Source organism: Callorhinchus milii, unplaced genomic scaffold (assembly GCF_018977255.1).
Source record: "Callorhinchus milii isolate IMCB2004 unplaced genomic scaffold, IMCB_Cmil_1.0 Scaffold21, whole genome shotgun sequence".
Taxonomy (NCBI): domain Eukaryota; kingdom Metazoa; phylum Chordata; class Chondrichthyes; order Chimaeriformes; family Callorhinchidae; genus Callorhinchus; species Callorhinchus milii.
In genome coordinates, this window is record NW_024704762.1 from 2,091,335 (window position 1) to 2,099,970 (window position 8,636).

Genomic DNA, 8,636 nt, shown 5'->3' on the forward strand with positions numbered 1-8,636 from the left:
TGGAATAGCCTGAACATAGATAAGGTTGTTCCTCTGAAAGTCTCAGCTGGGATCGATACTGCTCCGGTGGGAGTGGAAGGTACTGCAACCAACCTCGGGCCATCAATGGCAAACTATGGTGGTTTTAACTGGTTACTCTCGAGCAGTTACCCCCAAGCCTTGGCTCTTGCCAACCTGCGTCTGATACTTTGCGGGAATTAGGTTAGCAGGGAGTGTCGCTCCAGGGAGAGAGAGGTTGCACGTTCCATTCCAAAAGACAGCGTCCCAATATGGAGGTCAGGAATGGAGGGGGAATTCTCAGTTTGGATGCTCTTAAGCACGAGGATGGATTTCCGCGTGTGTCAGACATACGGTGACCAAAAAAATAATCTTAACGCTGAGCTGTTCTCAGTTGGTGGGGGAGAGGACTATTGTACCAACATCCAGTGACCCTCCACCTCTCCCTGCCCCCTGCTCTCCCCCCTCCCCACCACCCACACACACACACCCCATCCCAGGCAGAATAGAGGGTGATAGGATCAAGGTGTTTTGCCCCTTCTGATCTCTTGTCTCTTTGATCCCATTCTGCATTCCTCTGCCTTTACCCCATTCACCCACAAACTATACAGTCACTTTGTAGAATATTCTGTGAAGCGCTTTGAGACGTCTCAACAACGTGATTAGGTGCAATATCAAGTGCAAGCATTATTATTATTATTATTATTCACTTACCTTGCCCCCATTCCTTGCCTTTCCCCTTCCCTACTTCAACACAGTTTGATGTTCCTGTGGTTCAGAATCCAGCGTTGATGATTGCAAACTTTCAGGACATAAACATTTTCTTTGTCAAAGTAAATCAGCTCCCCCCACACACCACCCCCTACCCCCCCATCCGCCTCTCAATGCCGCGTGAGACACAGCAAGGCAGTGTATTCCCCTCACCCACCACTCCCCCCGCCCTGCAAATAGAGTCAAAGAAACTGGTGCAAAAAGACATGATAAGGAGAGAGATGAGGTGGGTGGTGGTGGTGGTGGGGGGGGAGGGGGAGAGAGAGGCAGAGAGATTCTGTGGGGAGGAAGAGATCAGAAAATGTCATGTGGAAAAGGAATGTGATAAAATATGGTTTTCATTTTGGAGACAAATCAAGACCAAATGAGAGCGAGCGATGGAGAGGATCCTGGGCAATACGACGTGTCGTTTGCTTTGTTCTCATTGACAATCTCCAGAAATACCATGAGCTGATGGAAGTGGCCCCCCCTCCCCTGACTCCTCCCTACCACCACTTTCCCCTCTCACCCTTCTCCCCACCCCCGCTTCCCCCTTCCCCCCTCCCCCCCGCGGCTTAGTTGGTAAATGTATGATGAGAGAGTGTGTGTGTGAGAGGTCAGGCATGTGTTTGAGAGGTCAGGCGTGTATGTGAGAGGTCAGGCGTGTGTGTGAGAGGTCAGGCGTGTGTGTGAGAGGTCAGGCGTGTGTGTGAGAGGTCAAATGTGTGTGTGAGAGGTCAGACTTCAGTTGAGCTTCAGTCTGATGTGACGTATGATCTCAGTCTGACCCCAGGGAGTCTCTCAGGGCTGAAGACCACGTGTTACTGGGTTGGGAGGCATTACTACAGCCTGGGCCTGAGGCACTCATCTTTCTGACCCCCCCTCCCCACCCGGCCAGCGTGTGACCCGCGTCCTGTGTGTCAGAACAATACACAGGAAGCTCAACAGTAAACAATAACCAAGGCTGTATTTCCTACTCGCTGGCTCAGGCCTCAGGAAACAGGGTCCACTTTGGGTTCACAATCACCTCCCCACCTGGGGTGGAAGCTCGTTTCCCATCTCCTGGTGATCCCGACGTTCCCATTGTTCCTCATGAGAGTCAACAACAACAACAATGTGGCTCAGTTGGTAGCACTCCTTCTCTCCCTCTCTCTCTCTCGCCTCTGAGTCAGAAGGTTGTGGGTTTAAACCTCCCTCCCTCCCCCACGTTGGGACTGGAATCACTGACGTTGGGACTTGGAATCACTAAGCTGACGTTCCAATCCAGTGCTGGGGGAACGCCGAATTGTCGGAGGTGCTGTCCTTCAGATGAGATGTTAAACCGAGGTCCCATCTGCAGGTTCAGGGGGATTTTAAAGATCCCTTTCGAAAAGAGAAGGGAGTTTCTGTCTCTCTCCCGGTGTCCTGGCCAACAATTCCACAAATAAAATCCGTCGTTGACTTAATGGCTGTTTCTGGGACGGTGCTGTGTTCAAATTGGCTGCCAACTTTGCCTATAAATACCCAGTCACTTCACTTTACGCTCAATCCTGTAAAACAGCTTGAGACGCCCTCTTGAAGCATTGTGGTTTGCCTGGTCAGGCTGATGCATGAAGAAAACCTGAGAGGAGATGTCGGAGGAAGCCCAGAGCCTGGGGAATGAGCCCTGGAATGGGCCAGCCACAGAGTGAGTGCTTTTCCTCTGGTCAGTTTGGGGAGGGTGGAAGGCAGGAGGGGAAGCAGGGAGATCGAAAGCACGGTCGAAGAGGAGGGTCTTGAGATGGGTCTTGAAGGTGGGAAGGGAGGGGCGAGGCAGAGGGACTGGGATGGAGTTCCAGAGGGTGGAGCAATAGTGGCGGAAGGCCCGCCCGCCAATAGTGGGGCGAGCGAGGCGGGGGACCACACCTGAAAGCTACATATAGGTACACCATCTCAACACGTTCATCTCCCCTGGTCTAGAATGGGCTGCGCACTCTTTCTCTCTCTCTCTCTCCTTGCGGACACACCCTGCTTACCTAATTTCAGAGAGTATTAGGTCCAGGATGGCAAGAGCCATGACTTGGGGACCTCAGAGTTTGCATTCAAGTAACTAATGAAGTTTAAAACCACACAGCTTGCCACTAAGAGCACTGCCAGCAAGCTTCCCGCTGCTTGTCCAGCTAGGACCACCTTACCGTTAGTGGGAGGATTCCCTGCCCCCCAGTGACTGGTCTGCCCTTCTAAGTCCCGTTGATGAGCCAGGCTGGTTGGGCTGTCATCAGCAGTGCCTTGGAATACTGCGGACCTGCCTGGCTCAAGAACTGGGTGACCAAGACATTCACAGAAGGTTGAGATGAAGAGAGGCAAGTGTGGGGAGATGGGGTGGGTTGGGTGGTGGTGGGGGGTAGTTATTGGTGATGCACATTCCTGCTCCTTCAGTTAATGACAACGTTACAACGAACCAGGAGACGCAGCACAAAACAGAGGCGAGAGAACTGGTTACAGCGTGGAAGAGGATTTAGGAATTATTGCTCCTGTTTAGCGAGCAGAAACCAGGGTGTCCACAAAGATTTGTTACCATTTTCTCTCTCTTTTTCTCTCTCTCTCTCTCTCTACAATGCACTGACCAACTGAAACGTGTGGAAGAAGGATGATGATTAGATTGAGAAGTACTCGATTATATTCAGTACAAGTTGTTTAAATGTATTTATTTGTCCAGAGGGTCGGTGTGTGAGTGAGTGAAGCCATCATTTTCATGGCAATCATCCGTCACCATGTTTGGTGCGACATCTTCTGTAACATGGATGGAGCGCGGAGGCCAAACCCATCTCTGACAGCTTGTTCCAGCTCCTCTGTAATCTCAGATCACCGTTTTGTAATAGGGGTTAACAGGACTTTGAGGACATCCCACACAATGACCGTTAATTGCGGGAAGCGTGTGATGTGTGGTCTTTAACCACTAGATGGCACCATGGTCCAGGATTTGACGACAGATCTCGGTTGATGAAGCGCCTCACATTCTCAGAGTTTAAACCATCAAGAATGTCTGAAGGTGTCTTTCTGTGAAGATTAGTAACTGTGTATTTTGTGGGCAAAGACAGCGGCAAATCTGCGCACAGCAAAGCCCCACAAACAGCCATATAGTCAATGGCCAATTCATTTGAGGGATTGTTGGCCAAGACACGGAGAAAGAGAAAGTCCCTTCTCTGATTGAATTAGTTAATCAGCAGTCAAATCATTGCAGACTTGTTGAAGGGAAGTCTTGAGTCTTTAGATCTGAACACCCCTTCCCCAAGTTTACAGGCTGCCTCAAGACTTATCTCTTTGACCGTGTTTTCATCCATCCCACCCACCCCCGTCCTCTTTGGCTCGCTTATCCAGTCAGATGCCTACAGCACTTTGAGACGTCCTCCTGACATGAAAGGTGCTGCACAAATGTAAATTATACTGTACCTTTTGCGAAGTATTCAACAAAACAGCCCAAATATCGACAAAGATCAGTTGATCCGACTGCTGTTCTGATGGATCCCGTAGCTTAGTGGTCAGAGCGTTCGCCTCGCAAGCGAGGGGACTCGGGTTCGATTCCTGGCAGGGCAAAATCTTAGGCAAGTTTCCTTACTCCACATGCCTCTGTTTACCTAGCAGTCAGTAGGAAACCCCTCCAGTCTGGTTTCCGCCCTACTCACAGGTCAGAGACTGCGCTTGTGAAAGTCACAAATGACATCCTCTCTATCTGTGACCAGGGCTCCTCGCTGGTTCGAGTCCTATAATAATAATAATAATAGTAATAATCCTTGCATTTGATATAGCGCTTTTCACGTCGGGAGGACGTCCAGTCCTACCTCACAAACCACCAGCAGTACATCTGCACAAACGGCTTCTCCTCCCGCTCTCACCCGGTCACCTGCGGGTACCCCAAGGATCCATCCTTGGCCCCTCCTCTTTCTGATCTACATGCTCCCTCTTGGGGATGTCATCCGCTGACATGGGGTACACTTCCCTACAACTCTATTTTTCCACCGCTTTTGCGACCCCCAGTCCCCTGATGTTCTGCCTGTCAAACCTCAGGAGCTGGATGAGCGCAAATTTCCTTCAGCTGAACGTTGACAAGACGGAAGCCATACTCTTTATAATAATAATAATAATAATCCTTGCATTTGATATAGCGCTTTTCACGTCCAGAGGACGTCCCAAAGCGCTTCACAGAACACACCTTAAAGTGAATTGACTGTATATTTGTGGGCGAACACGGCAGCCAATTGCGCACAGCAATGTCCCACAAACAGTCGTAGATTGAAAATGACCAATTTATTATTGTTTTGTTTTGGAGGATTATTATTAGGCTCTGTGTGGAGTAAGGAAACTTGCCCAAGGTTTCGCCCTCTGCCTGGAATTGAACTCAGGTCTCTCACTTGCAAAGCGAGTGCTCTAACCACTGAGCTACAGGACTCTGGTTGGCTCTTGTCAACGTCTAAAATCTCACGGTTCTCACCTCCTCCACCTACCCGACCTCTCTCTCTAAAGCTCTCTGAACCCATACGCAATCTAGGCGTCAGGTTCGACCCCCAATTATCCTTTCTCCCCCACATCCGGTCCCTCACCAGCATCGCCTTCTTCCACCTCCGACGCATCGCCCATCTCCGCCAATACCTCTCTCTGAAAGCCGCTGAAACCCTGGTCCAGGCCTTTGTCACCTCTCGGCTGCACTATTCTAATGCCCTCCTCACCAGTCTCCCATCCACTACCATCCATAAAATCCAACTCATTCAGAACTCTGCCGCCCGCATTCTCACCCGCACCAAACCGCTCTCCCCGATCCCCCCAGTCCTGGCCCTCCCCCACACCCCCAAACCCCTCTCCCCGATCCCCCAGTCCTGGCCCTCCCCCCCCCCAAACCCCCTCCCCCCCCCCCCCCCCCCCCCCCCTCTCCCCGATCCCCCCAGTCCTGGCCCTCCCCCCTTCCCCAAACCCCTCTCCCCGATCCCCCGAGTCCTGGCCCTCCCCCCCTTCCCCAAACCCCTCTCCCCGATCCCCCCAGTCCTAGCCCTACCCCACACACCCAAACACCTCTCCCCGATCCACCCAGTCCTGGCCCTCCCCCACACCCCAAAACCCCTCTCCCCGATCCCCCCAGTCCTGTCCAGACTGCACCGGCTCCTGTCCCAGAGAGGATCCACTTCAAGATCCTCACCTCGTATTCAAGTCCCTGCGCTCCTCTGCACCCCCCGACCTCTCTGACCTCCTCTCTCCTCAAAACAGTACCCGTTGCCTTCGTTCCCCCGGGTCTGGCCTCCTCCTCGTCCCCCGAGTCCTCCGCTCCCCCCTCGGTGGCCGTGCCTTCAGCCACTGCGCCCGAGGCTCTGGAACTCCCTTCCTCATTCCCTTCCCCTCGCCCTCTCTCTTCCTATTCTCTGTTGAAGACCTTTCTCTTCGACCGCGCCTTTGGTCACCTTCCTCCCCTCCCTCTGGCTCCTCCCCTCCCTGGCTCCTCCCCCTCCTCGGCTCCTCCCCCTCCTCATGGCTCCTCCCCCTCCCCCTGGCTCCTCCCCTCCCCCTCCCCTGGCTCCTCCCCCTCCCCTGGCTCCTCCCCCACCCCGGCTTGGCCCCGGGATCCGTTACTGTGAAGCTCTGAGACGCCGTCCGGCGTGGAGGGCACTATATAAATCCAAGTTGTTGTTGTTGTTGTTGAACCCGGTTGTCAGTTGATTGGCCGATCGCTTTTCCGGGGGTAATAATTCCTTCAAAAAAATCAATAAATAAATAATTCGGTCACTCAACCCACGTCTGTTTGTGGGGACGCTGCTGCGCGCGACCGGCTGCTGCGTTTCGCCCACAAAATACACAGTCAATTCACTTTGCAGTATATTCTGTGAAGCGCTTTGTGGCGTTTGAACAACGTGATAAGGCGCTGGATCAATAATTAATCATTCTGATAATAATCCTTGCATTTGAAATAGCGACAAATTTAAAAAATATATATATTTTTTGAAGCAATTATTACTCCTGGAAAAGCGATCTGCCATTCGACTAACAACGGGTTCTTACTTACTGCGAGGCTCGTAACCTCTGGAACTCCTCTGCCTCACCCCTTCTTCTCAGTTAGCCCCGTATCTGCTGTAACGGTCTCTGACCGCTGGTTCCTGGCTCTAATGCCACGTTATTAAATCAGCAGCCAGTCTCCTATCGTGGGCACGTCTGTCTGACTTGTTCTTTAGACGTTTGTGAGCACAGACAATGATGAGCTGCACTATCCCACATGTGCGGTGAGGTGGCAGTACAGCTCTGCCCCGAGCACTGCAACTACTTTACTGCGCTCCAGGAACACAAGATAGACTTTCTTCTTAAGGCAACAACAACAACACCAACAGCTTGTATTTATACAGCGCCCTTCAGTAGGATAATGTCTTGGAGCTCTGCACGGTGGTGAGGCTGGCAGTTTTCAGCCTGGCCTCCTTAATTCTTTTCTTAAACTTTGAGAACTTCATTGAAAAGTCTTCAATTTGGTCTTAATTTGGAATGTGGTTTGTTTTTAAAAGCTGCAGGGAATCAGCTTCCAAATTATTAATAATAATAATAACAATAATACAATAATAATCCTTGCATTTGCCTTATCACCTCGTTGAGACGTCTCAATTAATTAATTACGACTAATTAAAATTGAGACCGAGTTGAAGGATTTTCTGCGATTCTGGACAGTCGTAAATATCAAATGCAAATATTAGTTTATTATTTTAAGACAAAATGGTTTGGCCGGTAAACAGTAACAATAATCTTTGCATTTGATACAGCACCTTATCACGTTTTCGAGACGTCTTAAAGCGCTTCACAGACTATACTGTAAAGTGAATTGACTGTGTATTTTGTGGGCGAACGATAGGTGGAATCTGAATGCAAATGGTTTGTCTTGAGTCAGTAGCTGATTTACTCAGAATCTTTGCAATGGAATTAATCGGACGCTGATGTATTGAGGAGCAAGCGGCACAAAACTGAATGGTGAATGCTCGGAAGTGGGATAATTGATTATTTAAAGGCTATTTGAATGTCTCATTGCTTCCGCCACACACAAGCTAAGCGTTTCACACCAGAGACAGTGATGCAGAAGTCTTTCAGTCAATTGATCTCAATGGTGTATCCTCCACTCGACTGAGAGAGATTGAATTACACAGCGCCTGTGTTTGATGCTGGGTACTTAATTAATTAAGTCTTCAGGCACTCGCAAACCCTTGAGGCTGATAAACGACTGAGGACGCTGCAGGAAAGGGAGGGGATCGGGCTCTGATTTTCAGTATTTCTTAATGGATTTCTTAATAAGGAAAGTGTCTTTATTGAATTTCTAAAACGTTCAACACTCCACAGGAGAAATAATCAGGAAGAGACACACAGCGCGGCAGATTGACACTAAATTGTCATTGCCTCCCTCCTTCTCTCCTCCAACCCAATAGTCCTTGCATTTTTGATAATAATTCTTGCATTTGATACAGCGCTTTATCACCTTGTTTTTTTCTGGAGGGGTTATTGCCCCCGGAAAGCGATCCGCCAATCGATGACCGTCCGGGTTCCTACTTACTGCTAGCTAAACAGAGGCGTGCGGAGTAAGGAAACTTGACTAAGATTTGGTAGTGACGGTTGTTTTTCTGACTGGAGGGAGGTGTGTAGTGGTGTAGTGGTGTCCTTCAGGGTTGGTATTGAAACCACTGCTCTTCCTGATCTATATTAATGGTCCGAACCTGGATATAGAGAGCACAATTTCCAAATTTGCAGACGATACTAAGCTACGAAAAGTAGTTAATGGTGAGGAGGACAGCACCAGACACCAAGAGGACTTAGACAGATTGATAAAATGGGCAGAAACGTGGCAGGTAAGGTTTGATGTGGAGAAATGTGAAGTGTTGCATTTTGATAGGAAGAATGAGGAGAGGCATTATAAACTG